We start from the raw sequence: 17,113 nt of genomic DNA, 5'->3' as shown, positions 1-17,113 counted from the left end.
TATTTTTTTCCCTTCCGTTCTTCCTAAAAGATATATGCATCATAAACAATGAGAAATATCTGTATTCAACAACAATAGCGAAAAAAAAAACCCCTCGGTGTAATTTAATGTTGGAAATCAATATTGTATGTCCCTGATTGAATTGAGAAGTGGAGATGAAGACTTTTATTGCCCCAGGTGGACTGGGAAATGTTGGTGCCTGCAAACCTGCAGTCAGCCACAGAACATCCAGTCACTACGTGTTTTCATTGCTCCTAATATTCTGCAGCTCGAGGCTACTGCCTGTTCTGCCTAACGATAGGGCCGACCTTGACCTTCCCCAGGGGCCCCTCTGCGCTCGTTCACCCCTTGACATCAGCCTTCAGAGTATATGAAATAGAAATCTTAATGAAAGAAGGGAGGGCTGAGATTTTACTGTGTGCTCATCCAGCTAAAATCCTAGCATTTCTTGATTATATTTGATTTTTAAGTCATTCTGAACTCTATCTGCAACTCTGTTCCCTTTTATCTTTTCTTAGCATCACAACCTTTAATACAAAGCTTATTTCAAGGGAAAACCTGTTTTTTTTTTTTTTTTTTTTTTTTTTTTTATGATCAACAATAAGTTAGGGTACACTTTATTTTTTTTTTTTTTTTTTTTTTATTTTTTTTATTTTTTTTTTTCCCTCATAATGTATACATTATTTCTTGTACAATGATATGAAATAATATGGGAAATATTCATGATAAATTATTAAGTGAACAGTGCAAGTTAAAAACAATAGTATCATATTTTTTTTCCCCACCCCCCTTTCCCGAGTCAGCACCTTCAAGTGTTACCACTCCCCAAACGGTGCGCAATGCACTCATTGTGTAGGCATACCCCCATCCCCTCCCCCACCCCCCACCTCAGTCTGATGTCCAATTGGTGTCGTTCCCAGAGGGAAAACCTGTTAGGATTCACATCACTTACTCCTGTTTCATGCTAGTCTGTTTGTTTGGGATACCAGCTTACAAGATGTCCTTTGAATGATTGCTTTTAATGAAATCAAAGTGATTTGAGGACCAAAAACCTTGATAGCTGAATATGTGTTTTATATTACTTCGGGGGTTCGTCTTGCAACTTCGTTGGATAAGTGTGAAGATGGAATCATTAGAGATGAAGAGGGCTAAGGCCTGTGTTCTAGGCTGTTTGCAGAATTCTAAATTAGCAGAAGGAAAGGGCTCAGAGGAGCTGGTCACTGAGTGAGACCTCGGATGCAACCTGGAGTAGAACTGGGACTCAGGAATGCTTGCATATCGGGGTGGTGGCTGTTCTTTGTTTGCTGTTGTCAGATACCTCGGGGCTGCGACAGATGAGAGTGGTTTCTTGTCCTTAGAGAGTTTTAAAATTTCTTACTTTGAGGGTAACTCTTGAAGTGGTGGTGTCTCTTTGTAGATTTCCAGGGGTTATTGGAGGAAAGGTAGGAGGCTCCTCCCCTCTACACTGGGCTAGTCCCAGGGGTGCAGCCGACTTCCTCATCTGCAAACCCTCTGGAGCAGGAGTTCCAGCTCTAATGGAAGTGACTCCTCATAGTTAGAAAAGGCATTTTCAGCACACACAATACTGTAGAATGATGCACTCACTCTTTTTTCCATTAGGGTGAACAAATGTCTTACAATGACTTACCAAGTATCTGCTTGTCATCTATAATAAAAACATTGAGCACTCATTATGGACAAGGCATGGCACATATAGCTCACTGCAGCCTCGAACTCCTGGGCTCAATTGATCCTCCTGCCTCAGCCTCCCAAGGAGCTGGGACTATAGGTACATGCCACCATGCCCGGCTAATTTTTAATTTTTTTTTTTTTTTGTAATGACAGAGTCTGGCTATGTTTCCCAGGCTGGTTTCAAACTCCTGGCCTCAAGCAATCCTCCCACTTTGGCCTTCCAAACTTTTGGGATTACAGGCATGAACCACCGTGGCCAAATTCTCCCAATATCTTTAGTCATTTCATCATCCTTTTTCTTTTCTTTTCTTTTTTTTTTTTTTTTTTTGAGACAGAGTCTCACTCTGTTGCCCAGGCTAGAGTGAGTGCCGTGGCGTCAGCCTAGCTCACAGTAACCTCAAACTCCTGAGCTCAAGCGATCCTCCTGTCTCAGCCTCCCGAGTAGCTGGGACTACAGGCATGCGCCACCATGTCCGGCTAATTTTTTCTATATATATTTTTAGCTGTCCATATAATTTCTTTCTATTTTTAGTAGAGGTGGGGTCTCGCTCTTGCTCAGGCTGGTCTCAAACTCCTGAGCTCAAACGATCTGCCCACCTCGGCCTCCCAGAGTGCTAGGATTACAGGCGTGAGCCACCGCGCCCGGCCTCATCATCCTTTTTCTATGAAGGAGGGAAGTAAGATTTAGAAAGAAAGTTCCCTCGGCTGGTAAGTGGCAAAGAGGGGATTTAAATACAGTTCTGTCTGCCTCCCCTAACTGGTTTCAACTTGGAGAGGCTCTCTCAGAGTCTCAGTGTGAAGAATTATTCCGTGTTATTCATTCGGAGTTAGAGAAATGTAAGCACATAATATCCCCTCTAACTTCTCAAATTCTGGGGAACAAGAGCAAAATGGAAAGATGGGTACTGTTAATTATGTTATCAAAAGATCAGCTTGCATGCTGCCCAATGGATATAAAACTCCATCATCATAATGTATTTATTTGGGAAAAGGACGAGAAATAAGTAGCTATTGTCTCCCATGTAGGGAGGAGAATGGAGAATATTCTATGCTAATATCAAGTCTCAGTCCATGAGAAGGGGATTTCTTGTTTGTGAAGAAACTACCAGCTCCCACGTCATTCCAGATGTCCCTTTCTGGGTGCTAATAGAGAGCTGTGCTTGGTGGAGCTACCGTCCCCGGTGCGGTTGTCCTCTGCTCACCTTGGGTGTGGGCACCACGGCTGGCAGGTGCTGGCTCACCTTCTGCCACCCAATTTCTGCAGGGCTTGTTCTCTGCAGCAGTTCATGGCCTGCATCCAGACAGTCTGGCTACCCCAAGCAATGGCAGGGATTTTCTTTGCAAATGTTAGCCAGGGTATGTCCTAACCTGAAGAACGATTTTATGCATGACTGCACAGCATTGTGATAAATGTATTTAAACACAAAATATTCCAGGGATGGAATTGCCAAGCTCAAAGCTATCCAGGTGGATTTTTCTCACCCTTTTTTGCATCCACGAACATTTTCTTTATGTTCTTGGGAAACAGCTAGAGAGATTTTTTACAGCCATTCACATTTCAATCCTGGGACTCAGAAAGTTTCTGTATTGTGCCTTAAAGAGTGAGATGTGTGCTGCTATTAAACTTGAACTGCTCTGGACAGCTGTGCAGATGGAAAAGAACTACCATGCTTGAAACATTTTCGTTTTGCCGTAGACTCTCCTTACGGTGCAGCTGGTCTGAATTCTCTCTACAAAGATGGTGTGCAGCTGTTTCTCGGAGGCAGCACCTGAAGGCGAATACTCATCACCCCAAATACCCATCACCCCGGCACATCCTTCCGTATCTTGGCAAGCCCTTTTGTCCTTAAGTCTGTTATGTGTAATCACAAAAGACTGCTATTTATCTGAATCTTCTTTAGGATCTAATACCTGAGCTCGTGCTCAGAAGTTCCAGGAACACAGCATTCCATTGTAAAAGGCTTTCCGTGTCTCCTCCCCCCCTTTCATTTTCGCAGTTTCCATGACAACATGTGGCTTTGATGGCACCCCCAGGATTATTACTATCATCACAGTTATTTCGTCTGATGACTATTGTTGCCTATTGTCATCAGCATCGTTTTGACTGTTGGTTAGTCATATCCTGATCCTAAACACCTGGCCTCTGGGGAATGCTTCCTCGGAACAGTTGAAAAGTAAAAAAATTAGAATGTAAATCTCAAGAGATTACCAGTGGTGCAATTATCCTACATCAGGTTGATTATTTTTTTCTCTTCCTTTTTTAAAAAAAAATTTCCTACCAAGTTATTGTAATCCCTCCACAGTACACATAGATAAGTTTGTCATGGTGCCAAGATATACATGGTTGTTGCTACTGCTGTTGTTTTGTTTTTAGAAAAGGAATGTGTGTGTGTGTGTGTTGGTGGGCAGAGTGGAGGAATTATACATCCAAAGCTTTCTTATATTACCAAAGGAAATTTTCATGAAATGTTGGAAGCTAGCTGTTTAGAGACGGAGTTTTAATAGAATATTAGCTACTGATTTTATCAGAACTGCTGCCAACCCTCTGAGCCTCCTTGAGGCTGATTGGGGAATAGGCTTCCTTTGTAAGAATTGCTTCCATGTAGGTTAGCCTAACGGCCAGTGTCAGCTGGGACACCTGTACTGTTGAGATGTACTTAAACTTGGCTTGAACACTACATCCCAGGCTGTGAGAGTCCAGAGCCTTCATTCTAATTTCCGCAAGTTCCTGCAGCTGTCGTTTTTTTTGTGTGTGTGTCTTTCTATCTCTGGGCTCCTGTGTTGTTGTGGCTTCTCTTGCTGGGTTTAGTGAAACCCTAAATGCAGTATCTGGCTTCTTCTCCAGTCTTTAGAAGAAACTCTCATGTCAAGCTAGTCTGCCTTTTCATACGCCCTCCCTCCCTCCCTACTCCTTTCCTTTTCCTTCTCTTTTTTCTTCATTCTTCCTTCCTTCCTTTCTCCCTCCTTCATTCCCACCTGCCTTTCGGTTTTGCCAGAGACTGAGGATTTGGTGGGTCGCTGGGAGGAGTCACGATGTAGGGGACATCCTTTATTCACCTGCCTACTAGCTTCACCTTTCACTGCCTTTCTTCCCTCTCTTTCTGGCACATTTAAGCATTTCTGTGTCTCATTTAGAGTGGCCGTCCCTAAAAGGAATCAGTGTTCCACCCTTGGTTTCAGTCTGCACCCAGGTATGTATCTGCAGCACCTGCACGTCAGTTCCACAAACTCTCTCTCGTGGGGGATAAGAACAAAACCCCATGTTAATTTGTGTTTTTGGTGGCACCACTGCTTGTTCCAACTCGCTACTCAAAGCCTTGATGCCTCCAAGAACCTGGCAGGTGACATACCCGAGTCAAGGGGATCTGGTGGAAGAGACCATGTGGAGTGGGGGACAGCATGTGTGTCCAGAGACACAGGTCATCGGAAGGGAGTGCCACCTACTTAGCTCCAGCCCGTGGCTGCCTGCAAGGATGGGCATCCGCTGTGGCCTCATCTCTTAAGAATTTAGAGATCTGATGTTTTATATAAAATTTTCCCCAAATGTAAATGTTGGCAGCTATTTTTTTTTCAAAAAACTGTGCGAGACAACATTGTGTTGGTCCATATGTGTTTGTCTAGGAGAGACGGACCCAGTCTGCAGCTTTCCGGTTGTGTCTTCCGCCCTGGACGTTGGGTGGGAAGTTTTCTGGACCAGTGCCCCCCTCTCCCCTCCCCTCCATGATGCCGTCCCCGCTCACCCCCAGCCAGGTTGGGGTGTCCTCTGCCTTAGGAGAAGCTTCAGGGCATCATGGAGGCTGAGGCCTGGTCCGCTCGTTGATTCTAATTCAGCAGTGGCAGAGTTTGAGGCTACATCAAAAGCAAACATCATTCCCAGCCTAGATTTTCAGCCACGTTTCCTCCACGCTCAGGGCCAGGATCTACCCCTCACCACCTCCGTCTTCCAGTTTCTAGGAAAGATTGCGTTCTTCCCCCCAGGATCACCATGAGGAGAAAGAATTAAAGTGCTTATTAAGTTTTTTTTCCCTTTTATCTCTTTCTTGGTGACAGGATAGCTCAACACAGCGTGTTTTTAGCCTTGAACTTCTGGAAGATCAGGCTAGAGATCTCATTAAGCATAAAATTCATCACAAAGTGCCCATTCTTATCACAAACTCTAAAATTTCTGTCCCAGGGGCTCAGGCAGTGCTTTGTCATTTTCTGGTGCTTTCCCTCCCCCACTGGAGCCTGTGACATGCCTTGGAGAGGGGGACAGGTGCAGTGCTTTGGGTGTGCCCAGGTCCCCCCCCCCCCAACCGGAAGCACATTGGTGGGTGTAGTATTTCAGGCTCTCACCAGAGTTTGGAGTTTGAGACTTCTGACCAGAGGCTGGGTAATAGCAGGCAATTCCTTTAAACACTGGAATCTTTACTGGACGGGAAAGGGAAGCTCATGTCACTATGCCTGGTGTGCTCAGAGTCTCTCCCTGGCCCTGTGAAGACCACGAATCCCTTCGATGTACAGCTTATCCACGTAAATGCATTTTCATTCACCAATTCATAAAAATGTATTGAAGATCTGCTGTCTGCTGGGCGTTAGGAAGGCACATACCTGGACCTAGAGCATTGCTGGTGCCCTTGAGGAACTCAAGGTCCAGTGTGGGAACGAACAGGTAACCCGGCAAGTCTGTGCAGATTGACGAAGGCACAGCGTGGACAGCGGTGAGGGGAAGCAGCCCTTAGAGGAGAAGCTCAAGGAGTCTGCTTGGCCGAAGGGGGCAGAGGGGCCGCCCAGGTAGAGGGCACAGTGGCCTGCCCCTGGGTGTGGAGGTGAACAGGACCTGCTAGTCCAGGAAATGCAGCTTATGATCAGGGACCCATGAGGGGCTCTCACCAGGAGAGGCTGGCTGGACGAGAACCGGCAGGGTGAGCCCCTGCAGGCTGCCACGTCCCCTCGTCCTAGGGCAGTCACGCTCATCGTGGGAGTGCTGGGTGAAACTATTTTTCCCATTAAATATATATTTCTTTCTCTTTTTATTTTAGTGCTAATGCATGTAGTTGAGTTAGTGAAAATTCAGTGAAAGAATGATGGAACACCAGTGGAGAGATCTTCTTCAAATACGTACAGAACACCTGCAGTGTGTACTTCGGGTGCTCTCTGAGGACTCAGTTTTGAGCTACTGGACCTTTAGCTGTCAAAGAGGACACATGAGAGAAGCACCCGTGGGTACTGGAAGCCTTATAATGTAGGGGTGGATAGCGTGGACTCAATGTGACGGACACCTGGATTTGAACCCGAGCTCTCCCTTTAATAGTTCCTGATGTTGGTCAAGTTAATCTCTGTCTCTCTTTCATTCTCACTCTTGTTTTCAGGATTTCAGCAGTGGGAATTATGGTGTTTGGAATGGTGTCGTTTGAGATTACGCTCAGTTCTTGTTTTGCTCACCCCCATGACCCAGTGTTTAGCATAGCATTTGTCACATAGGGGGTATGCCATCAACATTTTGGAGTGAATAGATCACTAAATACCTCTTTGTCAGCTTGATTGAGGGCTGAGTTGTATAATGCATCTAAGCTGTCTGGCATGTGCTTGATATATGGTAAGCATTCAATAAATGTTGATCTATCGTAATTATTCTTACTCCGTTTGGTTTACTGTTCTCTACTCCTGTCGTGTACTGAGTAATGAATAATTTGTGTGTCGTTAGCTAAGTTCCAATAGTTCTGTTAGCTAAGTTTTAGTAGTGAAAATCCTTCTATTAAGTTCCATATTATGCCCCTGGCTTCAGCTGTGTGTTGATTTAAGAAATGGCGACCTTCTAGGTCATGTGCGGAGCCACTGATGAAAGTTGTACCTGCAGAGTGGCGGTCAGCAGCCGAGGTTTGAAAATAGACTTCCGGGGCCTAGGTTATGGCAGCTTCATTTTAGCTGTAACCTTGGGCAACTTACCTATCTGTGCCTTTAGTTTCTAACCTGTAGATCAGGGCTAACATCTACCTTTCTGTGCTATCATGGGGATTAAATTATTGATAAATACAAAGAGCTTAGGAGAGTGCCTGGCACATAATAGATATTCAATATATGTTAGCTATTATTTTATCAGGACTCATAGGATAAATTATTTCTGGAACTTAGTACAAAAAATAAAATAGTAACTCTCAGAGAACTGGTATTTTCTCCTTTACTTCATGGCACTACATTTAATATAGGCCACTGCATTTCTTATTTTGACTTCCTATCAGAAATGTTAGAGCTATTACAACCATAGATGTGTCAAATAAAGAAAAAAAATCAGAAATTTTAGAGCTCAATTTGATGCTTAAGTGCAGCAAATATCCCATCTATGACTCTATATGTACAGTCATCATTCTGTCTATGTCCTTTGTTATTTTTTATCTTTGTCCTGTGAACCCAGGTATCTTTTTTAAATTTGATATCCACCTCAAATCCTTCCAGGAAGCAGGTAGGGATACATATAATCAATTCATGAATTTCATAACAATAGGTTAGAAGGAAGACACATTTCAGGTGATACTTCTTCAGGTAAATTTTATGTGATCCAAAAATTTCCCTGTAATCCTGTAGAGAATGCTTCACTCCTTTTTGAATCAGTAAAACAAAATTCAGTATTACTGTGGCAATAATTTAATACAGAAATTCTAATATGTTCCAAATGCTAACTAGAAATTGCAAAATTATTGCTGGAAGTATTTGAAAAGTCCAAATTATTTTCTAGTATTCATATCATAGAATCATAAAATTTTAGAATAGGATATAATTTGTTTACTTTTGGTGTTTTACTTGGCTTGAACAATAAAAAGAGTCCCAACAAACTTAATTTTGTGTTAATCAAGTTTCAATTTCTTCTTAGAAATCAGACAAAGCTATTGTATTTTCATAGAATTATGGTGTTGGACCATCTCCCCAGTTGGGTATTTCATTTGAAATAGAAGGATATTGATCCCATGTTAAAATTTTTTGAAAAAGGTATTTTAAAGACCTTCATTGACAACTTGCCTCCAGACTTAGTGTTTCTGTTCTTTCTGTTTAATCTATGTCTGCAAATGTAAGCTAAAACTCATACCTCTATTGAGTAGAGAGAGGAGGAATGATTGACCATTTGTTGTGTAACAGCTCATTGGAGAAAACCAGTAATGACCAACTCATTCATTTAGTAATCAATCAATCAATATTTATAGATTGCTGTCTAGGTGCTGTGCATGTACCGGGTTGTGGAGGTGCTCTGATCTCATCCTTGCCGAGTTTTACAAACTGCTGGGTGGAAACAGACAAGTAACTAAGTAAAAAATAATTTTGAAAATGAATTTTTCTCTGCCTTTGTTTTGACTAAGACATTGATATAATAGACATGAGAAATCAAAGTCAACGTGAAACAAATTCTCCCAGACAGAATTTATAAAGCAATATGCTAGGACTAGTTCCTTAACTTTTGAACTCCTCATCTAGACGAAAGCTATACAGGACTACAGAGTAGAAAGAAGGATTTGAGGAGGATTTCCTTGGAAGAAATGATGTTAGCAGCCCCCAGGAAGGGAATATGACATTCTTCACCTCAAGCTTTTGCTAGGATTGCTCGGATGACTTGCTGTGTGCTTTAGGAATGGGAGGGGTCACCTTGTACTGGGGTTTAACTCTTTCTGGGAAAATCTAGAAGGTGACAAAAAGGGTGATGAGCCACTCTGACGCAGCATAGGGATCAGCCTAGAGTTTGTAAGAACGGAGGATGTGTGAGTGGTTTTCATGGAAGAAAGGGCCAAGCTGGAACCATCTTAATTCCTGCTGTGAACCACGGGGAGAGGGCTGATGGTGGGCCTGGCAGATGGATGCATCCCCTTTGACTCATCTTGGGAATTGCAGGTAGGTAAGGAGGGTCCCTAAGGATGAGAATTCAAAAAAATTAAAAACAAAAGCCAAAAAACCAGCCTATGAGGGAAAGAGTTCAGTTCTAATAATTTGTTAGATCCAGATAGCTCAAAGCCACCTAACCATTATTTGGTTTGTTAAATCTGTCAACTCTGGTTGCTCCCTTTCCTCCCCACCCACAGCTGAGTGAGCTGCAGCCCAGAGTGAAAGGTGGAGAGTGAGGACAGATAGACCAGGGGCTGGTCACATGCCCTCCCTGGCAGTCAGGCACTGCCAACCTCAGGGCTTCGCAAGACGGAGAGAATTCTTAACCTTGAAGAAAGATTGAGGAGTTGCTGAATATTTTGGGTACAACACATTCTTATTAGTAAATCTCATTTTTTGAATTAATGTGATCATAGGACTGTCTTTTTCACGGGAGTAAGCAGAAAATCACAGGGATGTGCCAACTTTCCTTAGAGGGACAAGGGAAGATTATCTTTACTGAATAAGAGTTTACAGGGAGAGAAATCGACAAAAATAAATTTGTGTTTTGGTCTCATCCATCTCCACATCCACAACACAGGTGTTCACAGGGGCACATCGCAGAGGCACCTACCCCAGCTTCAAGGGGGCTCTAAAGAGCAGAAGAGATTGGAGGAGTTCTGTGCAAAGTCGGCAGACGAAAACTTTCACTCCCTCCCAAGATCTCCATAAAACAACTATAAAGTGATTTTAAAAAAGTCTTAAGCCCTGAAGAGGAGAAGAACAGAAGAGGAGGCGATGACTACAAAGTTTTGTAACCTGGAAAGCAGATGGATGAGTGGCGAAGGACCAGAGAGAATTAAAGTCTAAACTAGAGTAGAGAAAGGTGAAGTCTGACTCACTCTACTCCTCAGAATGGACAGCTCAGAAATAGTACCACAGGGGACTTCCGGAAGCCGATTAGTTAGAAGGACTAAAATGAGAAGATTGATTGAAAGTTAGCTTTTGAAATAGATTCCCACATCACCTTGCCAGCTTCATATAGCCAGGCAACAAAGCCTCCCAACCCTGGTAGAAGAAGGAGGATTTGTTTTCTTCTGGACTCGGTTGAAGATGGAGATACGGTACTGAGAACAGGGGATTAAGTGAATGTACACAACACTGCCTGGTGAAGCCATCCCCGGCCACCTTCCCACATTCAGCTTCCAGATGTCCAGCAGCCAGGCCTTCATGTACCATGCAGGGGACAGAAGAGTTTTCTCTGGGGAATCTGAGCAGCCCAAGAACAAAGACCTGAAGATAGTGACATCAAGGCCAGATCACCCTTGTAAAGTTCACAGTTCATGAGTCTTCCCAACCCTTGTGTTTCCAGGATTTGTTCCTCCCACTTAAATGCAAGCAGACGGCCAAGGATAACCAGGCATCTGAGTAAAGCATCTAATAGAGTATCCTGTACTCCTCCTGGGCCCAATATCTGAATAATAGAAGCTTTAAATCAGACCTCTTAGGTCTATTTAAATATATTGTTCTTTATTTTCCCTCCTGATTTGAAAGCGATACCTATCCCTTGTGGGAAACACAGAAGATACAACATGCATATTGACCCCAATTCTACAGTCCTCTTGGATTTTGTTGCTCTCTTTCTGTATGTCCTCGACGTGGTGATTACGGCTCACTTGCCATCCCCAGGGAGGAGCCAACCTTCTCTGTCTCAATCAGGGTAGATTTTATTCCATTTCTTAGCCCAGATCCCAGCATGATTCAGGACTAGAGCAGAGTTTTTTTTTTTTTTCCCAAAATGCCAATGGAAGAAATTAAGCAAGCTTGTACTTCCCTCTTTGCTTTTGTGCACTTAAGCCCATCATCCCGGGGTTGCTAAAAATTTTTTAGAAACTATCAAGAGTGCAGGCTATTAAGTGTTTTTTCAACATCAAACAATTCAATAGTTAGAATGTATTACCCTTCACATCTCTCAATGTTTCAAGAAAACATTTTCCACGCATGTTAATTTGTTATCTCAAATGGTTTTAAAAAACGAGCCTTAAGTGTACTATTTGTAAGTGTGTGACAAAGTTCTTTTAAAACTGCTTGAATAATAGGAAAAAAAAATGACATGCCTCTTGGAGAACAAAATGGGCCATAATGATGTGAGGGAGAACATATAAGAATGGATGTAATGGTTAGAATTAAATGACGTCTGACAATTACTTTCAATTTGAACTTGAGGTGAGGAAAATCAGAATTACAATACTCTTGTGATTAAACTTTGATGAGATGAAAATGTCATCATTGTTTGATGAGAATTTTTTATTAGAGTTCAAAGAATATGAATGATTTAACTGCAACGTACCAACACCACAGGGCTGAATAATCTATATCAGTATTTCTCTACTCTTCCTTACTTCAGGTCGCTGGAGAAATCCCAGCCGCTCTCATTCCTCAGTTCTGTGACTGTTTCCATAATATCAGCTTTTGGAACAACAAGATAAAACTCAAGTCCTTTGTGATAAGTTTTGACATTGAAATCTTGGAGTAGCTTAATACGGTGAATTTTTTTTTTCCAGGAGCCATGCGCTGAGATTTAGACTCATAAGTTTATTTTTAAAGAAAGAAATTCCAGAGACTAGATTTCTTGAGAGAAATGGGGAGATCTCGCTTGTATTTTGCAGTCATTGCTGGAAATTGAGATACACTGAGTCCTTTCCTTCCACTGGAAGAATCTGTGTCCCTTTAAACTGACGTTTTGACAATGAAACAATGAAAATTGAGGTAAGGGCTTAAATTTGCTAAAGACAACACGTAGGTCAGTTCTCTTTGGGGCACTAATTACGATATAGGGTGACGAGTATGTTCTCACTTAGCACAGGGACTTTTCTCTGGGCAGGGGCAACTGCTGTCTCAGTGCTTCCTGCACTGAGCGGGGACAGCAGAGCTGCGAGCCCCCTCCACTGGCCCTGCTGTTCCTGAGGGATTAGTGCCTGCTCTCCCTCCCTCTTCTCTTTTCCCTTCTTTCCTCTCTGGAGCCCAAAATTTAAACAAATAGTTTTCCACAGTCACTGGTAGTACATTTCTACACTTTTAAAGATTTTTTTTTTTTTTTCCTTCTGAGAATCTGGAGTCAAAATATTTGGGGACTTAGGCTACAATCCTCTAGTTTGAAAGCAGGGTGTAACACGTGTACTCGATCCTCTTTTATAAATGCAAATCTTTCTCTTCTTACCGAAGGAGAGAGAATGTACTGGCAACGGTCATTATATCCAATTATTTCCCAAAGCTGTTGCCAGTGTGACAATGTTACAATTTGGTCCACTCAAAAAATACTTTGTCTTATTTTTTAAAAATATAGTATTTTAACTCTATAGGTTGATCTAGGGACCGTGATCATACACTAGCTCACATTATTGCCGAATGCCACTTTACTGATTCCCTTATTACGATGTTATTTTACTTAAATAAAATATATACTTAATAAATAAGTTTAATTTATTAAACTCTTCTATAGATCCTTGAACAACATAGGTACTCAAGCTTATATGGATTGGGTGATTAATAGGTAAATAAGGATTAAAATACATATTGACAATTAAAATTGAGGTGAGGGCTGGAGTCTCAATGAAGAGCAGAGAGAAACTGTCAAATTACATCAGTTAAAGACCAACTAGGAAATTTGAGCTATTAATAAACAGTGGAAGGTATATTGTATAAGAGGTTTCTTTCATTCCCCTGCTCCCTAACGAAAGAGTTTAACTGGCCATTCAAAGTCCCTTTCAAAAATACTTTGTAGGTTTAGCTGATTTATCTTTGTGGTATTTGCACTTGGATATTTAAATCTTCCTTCAGAGGTGGTCAAAATGATAATCAGAGGTTAAGTCGGGAACAACTGAGAGATTCCAATGCACCGCAATCTCCCTTGGATATGAAAAAGTCAAAGGCTTGGAAAAAGCAGATAATGAACGTTGGAACAACTGGAACCCTAAAGCACAGCTAAGAGACAGACTGGGGCAGTGGCTAAGAGGAGAGATCTATGGACAGCCTGGGTTCAAATACCACTTCTACCACTTAGTAGCTGTGTGACTTTGAACAGGTTACTGACCCTCCTTAGACTTCAGTTTCCTTACCTGTAAAATGGGGATAATAGCAGTACCCACCTCACAAGGTTCCTCTGAGGAAAAACTTGAGTAAAGAATATGTCTGGTGCAGAGTAAATGCTCGACAATGGAAAGCTTGTTATTATTATAATTGAAATGTGGAAGACCTTATTAATAATTTTGCAATTAATCCTCAACTATCTTTTCTGGACTAAATGAAAAATATCTTAAAAAGTGGGCTTTATAATATTTTCCTAAGGAAAATTCTACTGTTAATAAAAATTTCCTAAATTAATTAGTTGGCATCAGCATTGTGGTTTTTGCTTTACCACTACGTGTAATTTTGGCTAATTTACTTAATCTCCTTGACACTTGGTTTCCCCGTCTTTGGAAATGGGAATGATAGTAGTGCTTACCCCACAATGAGCCTTGAAGAGGAAATGATTGAGAATAATATTTATAAATTCGAAATCCTCATATATGTGCTCATAATGGGCAATCAGATCCATTCATTTCTGCAGTTCCCTTCTAACCCTTGGCTAGTGCTTTCATAAATCTACAGATCTTCTGTGAAAAGTGGTCCTTGACAGGGAGGACGGAATACAGGCTGTGATTTCCATTTGCTTACAGATTAACTTAATACCTCCAGATTGGAGTGTTTCTTCCATTCCATCCTTCCATCCATTCATCTTGCATTTATCCAGCACCAGCCATGTGCTATCACTGCGGTAGGCAAAAAGGTTAGAAACATCAATGCTTTGTTTTCTCAGGTATTTCTGAACATGTGGCGACAGAAGAAATCAATTCAGCTTTTTAGGGTCCTCAATGTCTTCTTAAACCCAAAGATTGAAGAAGTGGAAAAACTAAAAAATAGTAAGAATTATTTAATAATTCAGGTGACATTGTTTTTAGACATTTTCCAAGCAGGATAATTATCCAAAAGCAGGCTGACATTTATAGATCTAGCTTTTCATGCTTGTTAAAATATTTTTTTTTTCCCCTGAAATACTCATTGAGCTAAATTTCATCTAACATCTGGCCATTGTATAAATATAGCAATGAAAACATGTCTTGTTGCCTACACATTAGGTATAAATTTTAGAAATCCAATTAGTGTTTTATTCTTTTTGTGCATTTTCCTTTTTCTTTAGTGTTTGAGTTAATTTCAGGCTCCTACCCAGAACTATAAGAATTCAAATATTTAGCACATATCCATGCAGCAAAAACCAACTAGATTGAAGAATAGTGCTTTGTGAAATTTCCTAATGATTGTAAGATATTCATTAATTTCTTTCTTTATCCATGCAACAAGCAATTATTGAGTGAAATGCCAAGCCTAGTCTAATGCCAAGGGGTGGAGGTAGGGGTGGGGGAAGACAGAATAAATAAGACACAGTCTTAACCTTTAAGGAGTTTAGAATCTAGTGGGGGAGACAGATACTTACACGAATGATTTCACTACAGTGTGACAAAAGCTATATGGGAGGTACACATCCACCTGGCTCCTAAGGCATCACTCACCATTCATCTGATAGGTTGCACACTACATAAATGATTGTCTTCAATCTTCCACTGAGGGTTTATAACCTCTCAAAATTGAGAAGCCCCTCAAACCAAGATCCCAGGGGGTAAACCAGTACTCACTGAGTCTACATTATCCATCTGGGTAGGCAGAATCTGCCAAATGCCCTGAGGATAGATCATCTATTTAGCAATACCAGTCACAGTTGTTTGAATCTTCACTTTTAGACTCACTGTAATGATAGCTGATATCCAGTGGTCTATTTTGCGTAGATGTGGACATTTTGAATTAAGCCTGTGAAAACACAATTTTCACTGTCTATATTAGGCCCTCCCGCAGTGTATACTCTGCAGGCTTTCACAAAATGCATTTGATTTCATGGGTCCACCACCATATCACTTGATGTAGATTATACTCAAATATCTAAATCTCCTGATCTAAAGGATGCTCTTGCAATCTAACTTGCAAGAACTATGAATGAATTTTTGAACATCATCAAACACAATGTTTACCTTTTAAAACATTCAAAAGTTTATTTTCACAAGGTTAGTAGTATGAGATGCAACATAATTCATGGGAATCAACCACAATGCTAATACTTTAATAGAGTATTTCAAATATTAGACATTACAGTTTAAATCTCTTTAACATTAAGCTCTAATGTTGGAATAACATTTTGGTTAATAAATAACTGTGAATATAACCATATGTTCAGTTTATTCTCCCCAGTTTATCCTGAATTACAATTTTAATTGTGATTTGGGTCATAAAAGTGATAAATAATTATTTATATGTTTTAATAAATTGCATGTTTATTTAATTAACCCTGAAGAAAATCTAGAAGTACATTCCAATGGGTTATATAAATTAAACGTATTTTTTAGTTCTTTGATTTTTAGCATTACTGGGTAATACTCTAACTGCTCTTAAATTTAGTCTTCATTACATATGTTGTATAATATTTTTTTGATATGCATTTTCACAGACTATAGTCATTTGCAAAAGTGAGTGGCCAGAGTTTTTGATCCCTGAATTAAATGTCTTTTATTTATTTCAGAGAATTATGGGTTTCAAAATTGCTGCTGTTTTGGGGCAATCTGTATAGTACTAACACACAAATGAGAAGTCAAAAATGTGTGGTAAAGAAAATGAGGTTTGTTACATTACACTCTCCAGATAGCAACCACATCTTCCTAATAATTTTCATGCCATAAACACATTAGGAAAGACAGAATGACTTTCAGGTATAAAATGCTCTGAATTTGCATATTCTCTAGTGCTTATTATGGGAATTTTTATTGGCTTTTATATTGTTTGATAAGGTTGTCTATTCAGCTCAGACTGTCATCTTCACTTGTGACAAAGGCAATTTCTCTGTCAAATGTTCATAGCATGTGGGGATGGCGTCAACATGCTGCAACAAAGGGCCTTGCCAGGGCTCATTTTAACATTTGCATTTCCTACTCTATTTTGGAGTTTTCCTGCCATTATCGAGTTTAAACCAATACATATGCCGTCTGGTTTCATGGCCTGGGAAGAACATTCTGTGCTATTTGGAATCAGATCTCTAATGAATCAGGTAGCTCAATTTCATCACACACATTTTCCAAATATTTCTAATCTCCAGGTAAAATCTTCAACACTAAGCAGCAGCCGCTCTAGCTGACATCTCTGAGCTGCGTTAGGAAAAGGCTCAGATGATAGAAAGAAACTATAGGAATCTATGAAAAGATTCAAACAGCAGAAACAAACTGCAGGAATCTTAAATTTAAGCAAGTATTTAGGCCCCAAAATATTTCCTTCTAGTGTGGAAAGGTTAGGATTCTTTGAAGAAAATGTCATCTTCAACAATGGAAACATATATCCAAATTCTGGGCCCCAATTTTTAAGAAAGCCAGAAAACTTAAAATATGACTCTTTGCCTTTTGTACTCTTTTGACAAGCTGTGTACATTTTCAGTGCAGGTACCACCTTACAATTTTGG

The sequence above is a fragment of the Eulemur rufifrons genome, chromosome 5 (assembly GCF_041146395.1).
Source record: "Eulemur rufifrons isolate Redbay chromosome 5, OSU_ERuf_1, whole genome shotgun sequence".
Taxonomy (NCBI): domain Eukaryota; kingdom Metazoa; phylum Chordata; class Mammalia; order Primates; family Lemuridae; genus Eulemur; species Eulemur rufifrons.
Note: the sequence above shows the minus strand (reverse complement) of the source record.